Below are 10,747 nucleotides of genomic sequence, written 5' to 3'. Positions count from 1 at the left end.
CGCTGCTTTATATAAATTCCAGAAATGTTGTGTTAAAACGCTGCTTTATATAAATTCCAAGATTGAATTTGTAATCACGTGAAAGGTAAACTAAGCAGTAATCCGTGGACATTGAAGAATCGATGCAATCATCTATTAACTGATCACATTTATGAGCATTTCACAGATTCGGAATTTATGGTGAGAGCTGGTTATTTATTCATCTTCATCGTACGAGCTGAATATAAGTCGTATGATCCTTTTTTTGTGGTTGTCATTATATTTGAAATTACCATCTCACGTGGTAATTGAGTTTTTAAAAGGAGAAGTATGCCATATGCATATATAATAGTGGATTTATATGGATTTATATAAAACTTATATGAAGTTTATATGAGATTCATATGGTGGATTCATATGAGATATATAAGATTTATAAGGTGGAGTTTTTTTAAGATTTATAAGGCAAAGTTTTATGAGATTTATATGATGAACTTATATAAAACTTATATGAGGTTTATGTGAGGTGAATTTATACAATGATGGATTTATATGAGTCACATTGTGGATTTGAAATCCTTTGAGAATGCTTTTTTGAGTACACTGGCAGAAGTATTCTTTTCTATCAGCAAAAGTTTTTTTTTTACAGAATGCATTCAATCATCTCTATGGTAGGAATAGTTCTCACTGGCAAGGAGAACTATTTTGAATGGTCTCGGATGATAAAACACACCCTCATCTTCAATGAGTTGTGGAAGGGAGTGTGTGTCGGAGAAGGAGACAATGACCCAGTACAGCCTACATCAGACAAAGAGCTCGTCATTTGGGATAACAAGAACAGCAAAGCATATGCATTAATCGCAGCATCTGTAAATGAAGAAGTAAGTCGCCATATTTCATCATATTCAACTGCCCTTGAAGCTTTACAAAAGCTCAAAGAACTCTATGACTCACATTCTGCACTTGAAGTTGTTCAGCTCATGATTAAACTCTTCACTCTTGAACTGAAAAATAATGATACTCTTGCTCTTGCATCTGAAGTAAAATCCATAATGAATGATATCAAATCCACTAAGGTTGAGCTGGATATCCCTCTTATTGCTTTTCTCAAGGCACTCTATCCTACTTACTCCAATTATCTTGAGTCTTTACAAGCAAATGGAAATCTTAAAGATATAACCTTTGACTCTCTTGTGAAAAATTTTGCTGAAAGGGAGAAAGCCTTTGGAAAGAAGATAGTCCCTGAATCTTCTGAAGAGACTGTTTTCCTTGCTCATAAAGAAAAGCATCCTACTCAAGATTCTACAAGAGGAAGAGGTGGACGAAGAGGAAGAGGAAGATACTTCAGAGGGAGGGAGGTAGACATTCTCAAGGAGAAAAAGCAGATCTGCATTGCATTCGCTGCAAATGAAATGGATCACATGATGCTTCTACATGCAAGCTACCATGGGACAAAATTGAGTAGAAAAGAAACCAGCAGAAAGGTAAAATTGATGATACAGACAAAGGTAAAGCACCTGAATCCGCTCACTATATTGAGGCACAATGTAACATTGGAGCAAATGAATATTTGTTTAATGCTTCACTTGCTTCTTCGAAAAATGATTGGTTGATTGATTTAGGAGCAACATGTCATATGACTCATAGAAAAGATTTTTTTGAAGATTTCACTGACAATGTTGATGGAGCAGTATACTTTGCAGATCAGTCAAAAATCAAGCCATCGGGGCTTGGCACAATCAGGCTTAAACTGCCTGGTCTTCCAAACTTTCTTCTGGATCATGTTCTATATCTCCCACAGCTCAAGAGAAACTTGTTGTCCTTGGTCCACATCCGCCAGCAAGGTCACTCCATTCATATGTTTGATGGCAAGCTTGAGGTAAGAAAAGCATCTGACCACTCACTTGTCATGAGGGGAATAGAAGAAGAAAGACTTCTCAAACTGCAAGGAACCTCTGCTCATGCACAACATTTCTCATATATTTCTCATCATGAAGAAGGTACACTTCCATCAAGTTTATTATGGCATGCTAGATTTAGACATTTAAACTATGACAGTCTCCGCTTATTGAAGAAAAATGGTGTTGTTGGTTTGCCTACAATTCCTAGGAAACATAAGCAATGTGATGCTTGCATTCTAGGAAAGCATAGCAAACAGTCTTTTCATGATTCACATTCAAGAGCACATAGGAAGCTTGAACTCATTCATTCTGATTTATGTGGTCCAATGCATGTTCCTTCTGCAAATGGAAATAAATATATCATGACATTTATTGATGATTACACTAGAATGTGTTGGGTTTATTTATTGAAGAACAAATCTGATGCTTTTCAAACATTCAAGAATTTTCATAAATGGATTGAAAATGTGCACAATCTCATATTGGGTCTATTCGCACTGATAATGGAAAAGAATATACATCAAATGAATTTGAAAACTATCTTCGCCAACATGGGATCAAACATCAAACAATTGTACCTTATAATCCCCAACAGAATGGTGTAGCAGAAAGAATGAATAGAACAATTTTGAATATGGTACGATCCATGCTTTTCTTCAAAAATGTAAAGATAATGTTTTGGGTTGATGCTGTTCTATGTGCTGCATATATAAAGAATAGATGTCCATCTAATGCTATAAGAAACAAGACTCCTTATGAATTGTGGTATGGACATGTTCCTTCGGTAAAACATCTCAGGATCTTTGGTTCCACCTGTTATGCTTTGATACCAAAGGTACATAGAAACAAACTTGGTGCTAGAAGTCGTAAGTGTATCTTCTTGGGGTATTCAAACACCTCTAAAGCATATCGCCTCTATGATGAAGTAAATAAAAAGTTTGTTGTATCTAGAGATGTCATTTTTCTTGAATCATCCAAATCTGACAATGTTGTTGAGCGGCAACTTCATGGCTTGGATAGATTCGTAAAAACGAAATCATTTCAAGAATTTGATAATCAGATTCCAGATCTTGAAGGGGGGATTCCTATACTAGAACAACATGTGGAATCTTCTTCTGAAGAACAATCTCCTCTGCATGAAACTCCAACAACGGATGATGCTTTAAGTGATGTAATTGATAGAATTGGGAGACTCAATCTTGATTCAGTCCCAACTCAATCAACAGAGCAGCCTGTACCATCTCAGAAAGGTCCCCCAAAGTGGTTGACAAAGACACTTGAAAGTGTTCATCCTGATGAAATTGGAAAAACAGGAACCAGAAATTCAAACCGACAAAATGGAGGTGATGTAGATGACTCTAATTCACCTGTTGATATGGATGTTACTTATGATTGTGAATTGAACTTGTCTATAGATTTTGAACCAAATTCCTTCAAAGAAGCTGCTTCTCATGATGAATGGAAAGAAGCGATGAACAAGGAGTATGATTCCCTCATAAAGAATAGCACTTGGAAGCTGGTTGATCCTCCATTTGGAACCAAACCAATTGGCTGCAAGTGGGTCTACAAGAACAAGTACAAAGCTGATGGCTCACTTGACAAGCACAAAGCTAGGCTTGTGGCAAAAGGCTTTGCACAGAAGGAAGGGGTCGATTATGAGGAAACTTTTTCCCCCACAGCAAAATGGGCCACCATCCGGACACTCTTTGCACTAGCTGCTCAGAACAGTTGGAAAGTCCATCAAATGGATGTAAAAACTGCATTCTTGAATGGAGATCTAAAAGAAAATGTTTTTATGTCCCAGCCTGAAGGATTTGCTGTGAAAGGACATGAACATAAAGTATGCAAACTTGTGAAGTCCTTGTATGGCCTCAAACAAGCACCGCGAGCTTGGTATGAAAAACTAACTGAGCATCTTCTGAAACTCAACTTCAATCATTTTGATCTTGATGATGCAACTTTATTTGTCAAGAAAGTTGGCAAAACAGTTGTGTATCTTGTGGTATATGTAGATGATCTTTTAATGACAGGGAACAACGAAAGCTACATTGCATCCATAAAGAAGGAATTAGGGAAAAGTTTTGAAATGACTGATTTGGGCTATGTTCATTACTATCTTAGCATTGAAGTAACCCAACATCCAAAATCCATATTTCTTTCTCAAAAGAAATACATTGGAGATTTGTTAAACAGATTTGGCATGACAGAGTGCAATCCTCTTTCTACTCCAATGGAACAAAACTTAAAGCTCACATCTATTGAAGGAAACGAATTTGAGGATGCAACAAGGTATAGACAGCTTGTAGGAAGTCTCATCTACCTCACTACTACCAGACCAGACATTTCATTTACTGTTGGAATCCTCTCCAGGTTCATGCAAAAGCCTTGTGAGGGACATTGGTCTGTTGCAAAAAGAGTTCTAAGGTACTTGAAGGGAACTCAAGACCTTGGAATCAAGTATACACAGGTGGATGACTTCAGCTTGATTGGATACTCTGATTCAAACTTCGATGGAGACAAAGAAACTGGGGTATCTACTTCAGGATATGCTATGAGTCTTGGATCAGGAGTTGTCTCCTGGAGATCACGCAAACAATCAGTTCCAGCAGATTCCACAACTGAAGCAGAATACGTGGCAGCAGCTGAAGCAACGAAAGAAATTGTGTGGCTCAGGAAAATTCTTGAAGATTTGCAGGTAAAACAAGTACAAACAACTCCACTCATGATTGATAACACCTCTGCAATAAAGTTGGCCAAGAATCCAAAGTTCCATGATCGAACAAAGCATATCAATACTAAATATCATCTGATTCGACATCATGTTGAGGCCAAAACAATCCATCTCCGTCATTGTTCCACAAATGTGCAAGTTGCAGAAATCTTCACCAAAGCACTTGGAAAGGAAAAGCTTGAACGATTCAGAATGATGCTTGGACTCACCAACATCCCTTCAGATTAAGGGGGGGAGTGTTGACACCTAATCTTCATGATTGGGGAATTTGTAACATAAATAAATTAGGAATGTGAACAGTCATCGGAAGATGAACTGAACAATCACTCCTAATGTATAAAACAATAACATACCTATGAAATAAACACACCAATCAGTTCATTCTGCGCTTGGAGAGTTACTGCCTGGCCTGACATAAGGTTATATCCTCCTTCTTTGACTTACATGACAAGGAAGTATGGAGAGATGCTTCTCAGAGATTAGATGGGAGATGTGGGTGGATATCACCATGACCAACACTCCTATTCATCTCATTAATCCAGTAGGAGGTGGCTTTTTGTTTCATATAGATAGTGAGTCGATACCATGGGGGTACCTAGGGTGGTGCCTCCATAGCAGCAGATTGGTGGAGTTATGATGATTTGAGATCGAGGATATTGCACTGTGGGATGAGTTCTTATGGAGCTTGGTGTGACGATCAGATTAACTACTTGATTGGCTAGGTCTCATGGGGGAATCCAACACATCTTGGATGCAGGAGTGATTTCCAGATATGTAGTTAGAGATATCATCTAGAGGGACTTCAACATGGTGATGACATCCAGTCGAAGATGAGTGGAAGGTTATGGTTGGACTGTTGAAGAGACGATAATAACTTTGAGTGGGGGAGGATGTTAGGACCTAGAGTTGGGTGTGCCTTTAATTGAGGTGTATGCCATGGGAAACATCTCTATCGCACGATTTGCAATGAAGATATCACAAGAAATGCCACAAAAGAAGATGTTAGGTGAGATCCTGCTAACACGAGGTGCCAGAGGGCCCAAATTGGCCTAATGAAGGGTGAGGAGGCTTAGGACGACACCATGAGGAGAAGCAAGGACACCCCAAGACATGGGAAAAAATGACCCTAAATGAGCAACCAAGTGGTAGATGAGGTTGACCTTGGATGAGTTGGACTAAGGAGAGGGAACCGTGGTGGAATGGATGGTGGGATGAGTCCCCAATATGACACAAGACAATTCGGGCCGAAAGTTGGTGTTCACTGGGTCAGACGAGACAAGTTGATTCAAAATTTGACGTCAATTGTGCGAGATGAGATGGGTATGCCGAAATTTGGCATCAATCGGGTGAGACAAGATGAGTGAGTTGAAATTCAGCATTGGTCCAGTGAGACAAGATAGCGAGCCAAAATTTGGTGTTGTCTAGAATGAAATTAAGCATCGAGTGTTGCAGCATGAGCCATATATATGCATCAATTTCACGATGGAATGAAGGTATAACTAGACAGGAATGGGGAGAAGAACCAAAGACAACAAGACAAAAGACGAACAAGGTTGAATGAAGAGAAGACGAGTAAGGTAGTTGAAGGTGTAATTCTCCCTCTCACCCCCTTGTACCATCTTAGGCCATGGAAGGTGTTATTTGTTATTTAACCTAACCTCTAGGGTTTGTTATAAAGATGGGGTCACAAAATTTCACTTTTTCCACTCGCATTAAAACTTAAAAACAAATCCACCATTGCATTTATCTCATCGATATTTTTCTGGTGATATAAATATGATCTCAATTTAACTCTAGATTGAAAGCTATGCCCATTTAAAATTTAACTGACTTGATGTTAATTTTAGGTATTTTCTATTCTAGAGAAATTTATTTCAATTTTCTCAGTTAGCACATCACATCAGCATTAAAGTAAACTGCAAATAGAATATAAACATAAATCGCAGAAGACAATCCAAGACAAGAGGACATAAGATGTGGTGCTAGCCAAGGGCAAACCCCAATGTGGGGAACCCTTGATCAATTCTTATTTTATCTTCTTCAAAGTTCAGCATAGAAAGAGAGAGAGAGATAGTACATTTACAATAGAAGTCAACATTTTGACTTTTGATATCTGCATGAGATCAGTTGAAGACATATTGCTCCAACTGATTCTTTAAGGTGACTGCTTCACCTTTCATAGTGTTGCAGCTCGTACTCATGTTGCACCCGTCATTGTGCTACACCTGGTCACTGAGCTTCTCCCATCACTATGTTGTTCCCATAATATAGCGTCACTTTGTTGCCCCCATCATCATGTTTCTCCTTACTAACATGCCCATCATGCTGTATTTTTATCGTTGTTGCAATACCATGATCTTCGTCACTGCGGCAACATAGCTCTTCATCACTGCTGCAACATAGTGGCCTTAATCTATGTATGATCATGATCTGTGATGATATAGTCTCCTTCTATATGTATGCCGAGGATCTCTTCATCGGACCCTTATTTCATTATTAGGTCAGGGCAAGACTGTAATATATACCTCTATCCGAGATCCTTGCATCTATATGATGTGTCCTCATTTATCATGTTGGGACTACAGAGATGCGTGGGCTTTATCATGCCATACAAGATCTGGTCTGCCTGCATGAACAGGTCTCCTTTGTTGCATGAACAGGTCTCTATTGACTGCGTGATAGGACTGCGTTTAGGCTTCTACAGGCAGCGTATTAAGGCTCCTCCTTGACAGCATATAAGGGCCTCTTGGACAACGTATTAGATCCTCCATCTTTGACTGTGTATAAGTGTATTAGGGCCTCCATATTTGACTGTGTATAAGGATTAGGGCCTCCATCTTTGACTGCGTATAAGGGCTTCTTAGACAGCGTATTAGGGCATCACTTGACAGCAGATTAGGGAATCACCTGACAGTGTATTGGAGCTCCTTTAGACAGTGGATAGGAGCCTTCCCATGACTGCGGCTAGGGTACATCTAAATTGTGGCTATGGCATATCTGAACTGTGGCTAGGGCATCATAAACTTAGCCCAGCGTATTCTTTTGTGTCTCTCCTTCACCAAAAACCCAAGACGTGGAGAGGAGGAGATCACATGAAGAATATGTGTCTCAAATGACTTCAAGTCCTCACCTATTTATACCTAAACGTAGATGATGAATAAACATGAATATTGGGCTTTTGATCCTGCACAAGTTTCTGGCCGACTTGATAATTTGTCTTATAACACAAATAAATTCATAACTCCATGAATACTTATTGGAATCGGATGATATTTAGATCAATCCGACACCTCTCGATGAGAGGGATTCAATAAAAATATCAGCTGCCATAAATGAGATGACCCATATGGAGTTTGGCCCTAGTTGCCAATTTTAACACTCCCTCTCAACTAGGGAGAACTCCATTTGCTGATCCATATGTCCGACTGTACTATCTCTACCATCAATGACCTACACTGCTTTGCTTTGCCTTGCCCAGCTCTGCTAGCTCTTCTCGGTTCTACTCTGTTATGCTTAGCTCTGCTAGCATGAAGAAGAAGAATTGACCGAGAATGTATCATACCATTCTCCACTGACCCGAAGTCAGTCTCAGAGTGTGTACCACTGGTCCTAGACTAGTCCTCTACCAACCCGAAGTCAGTTTCATAGTGGGTACCACTCTCACTGGTCCCATACCAGTATCATTGATCCCAGATCAATGAAGGTCATCCTAGCATAGGGAGTACGGTAGATACAACGATGTGTCCATCAGTACTACTATGGTCCCTATCCTCATTTCCCTGCTCATTGATCAGATGAGAGGTACTTCCCATGAGTCCCAAACTACATGGGTAGGATGCCTCGACAGGAGAACTAATCATCCTATCCACAGGAGAGCGAATCATCTTGTCCCACAAGAGAGCGAATCATCTTGTCCACAGGAGAGCGAATCATCCTGTCCACAGGAGAGCGAATCATCCTATCCCACAAGAGAGCGAATCATCTTGTCCACAGGAGAGCGAATCATCCTGTCCACAGGAGAGAAAATCATCCTGTCCCACAAGAGAGCAAATCATCTTGTCCACAGGAGAGCGAATCATCCTGTCCACAGGAGAGCGAATCATCCTGTCCACAATCGCCATGGAGAACACATCATCCAGGCCCACATGAGAACTAATCATCATGTTCCATAGTCACCACAGAGAACGAATCATCCTGGCCCACAAGAGAACTAATCATCCTGTTCATAGCGCACCACCAGGGGAGGGTGAGTCGCCCTATCGTCATATGTTGCTCCAGTAAGTACCCCAAGCCCCCCAGAGCTCCCAAAGCTCAATGCATGCAACATGTAGGACCCTTATAAGAAGGTCTCTCAACAACTCCAAGTTGTTCGGGAAAGTCACAGATTTGACCTTTCCCCGGGGCTTTGACAAAATGTTTGTGACCTGTGCATCATCTCAGTGTGATGGAGCCTCCTTGCTCGTCGACGTACCATATCCTAGATAATGCAGTATCTGATGTCTGTCTGCTGGAGTAACTATCAAATATGGGATTCCTCAATAGTTGAATCCCACCTCTGGTTATCACAGAGAATCACAATGGTATTCATCATGTGTACAAACAGCTCACTTAAGAGCTTCAGCAATCATGCAACTGTGTATTCGGTAGTGGCGGTGCTTATAGAAACTGACTTCTGCTTCTTGCTCATCCATGATATCGAAGCAGAATACAAAGAGAACCAGCACTGAGAAGTGCTCTAGTGTTCCTCCATACTGCATGTCCAGTCAGCATTTGAATAATCATGCAGTTTCATATTTCAGGCAGTGTATCTCAATCCATGAGAGATTGTGCCCCGAAGATATCTTAGAAGATTCTTTGCACCAATCCAGTGAGGCTTAACCAAATATGAGCTCCCCATGCTAACTGTAAAACATATGTCCGGATGGAAGTTCACCAAGAACATCAACGCAAATGAGTTTATGAAACTCAGAGGCATTTCCCAAATCTGGTCCGACATCACTACCATATAACTTCTACAAGTTAAGATCCTTGAGGTAGTCACAGGCATGCAGTTTATCATTCGACATCTAGAATCCAACTCCCTCTTACTTCTGCAAATGAGAGGGTCTGCACCTGTCAGAAATAGATCGTCCTCATAAGGTGCCAGTATGAGAGGTCTATCATCCATAATAATGGTTTGTATCGGTTTCACTCCTAGTGAATCTCAGCTTCATCAGACAGCTATCAATCCTCTCATATTATGCCCGGGGTGTTTTTCTTCAAGCCATAGAGGGTTGTCTTCCACCTGTATACATGAGATTCCCGATCATGAATCTCAAACCCCTCGGGTTGTTCCAAACCTGTGGACCTTTCCATCGATGAGTGCCACCCTGAAACCTTTGACTTCCATTGCTGAAATGGACACCAGGTTCTTCTTGCGATCAGGTACATAAAAGAGATTTTGTAAATGAATCGAGTTACCCTTATTCAATTGAGGGATAACATTCCCTACACCCTTTCCGGGATAGGTGGTATCTGCTCCAAGTATAATCCCATGATTGTTTCCATCTCTACCAAATTAGAGAGTGCACCCATCTATCCGATGAAGTGCCTTGAAGCACTACAATCAAAAAGCTAGATTCCCAAAGAATCTGAAGGAGAGGACCAATGCAAGATAACGCTTCTTTATCTTATCAGAAACAACATTTGATTCTTCATACCGGGGGTTCCTTGCATTCTCTGAAGATTCGGTCATTTCCTTGATGACTAGCATTACTTGTCATTCCTCTAATCATTGAAGGTGTCCCTGGAATGATTGTTATCATCATCAAGTGATGTGTCCCTTCCTCAGACACTCCTTCGCATAATGGCCGAACTTATTACAACCAAGGCATCTGCCTTTCCTTCCACCTTTAGATCCGGACTTCCCAATGAAGTGATCTTAAGGTAGGCCATCAGAAACTTCCACTATGTCATTATGATAATATGCTCTACTTCGACTTCACCCTTGGTGAATTTAGAAGAAAGATGAGGAACCCATTAATCCTTTTGTCTTGTCCCAACTGTCTTCGGTGATTTCTCTTTCGCTCTTGCTTGGGCATTGTCTTCGCCTTAGCTCTGATACCATGTTAATTTTAGGTATGTTCTATGCTAGAGC

The sequence above is a fragment of the Pinus tabuliformis genome, chromosome 8 (genome assembly GCF_031772625.1).
Source record: "Pinus tabuliformis cultivar Carrire ecotype Pingquan chromosome 8, CPIR1, whole genome shotgun sequence".
In the NCBI taxonomy this organism is placed as follows: domain Eukaryota; kingdom Viridiplantae; phylum Streptophyta; class Pinopsida; order Pinales; family Pinaceae; genus Pinus; species Pinus tabuliformis.
Note: the sequence above shows the minus strand (reverse complement) of the source record.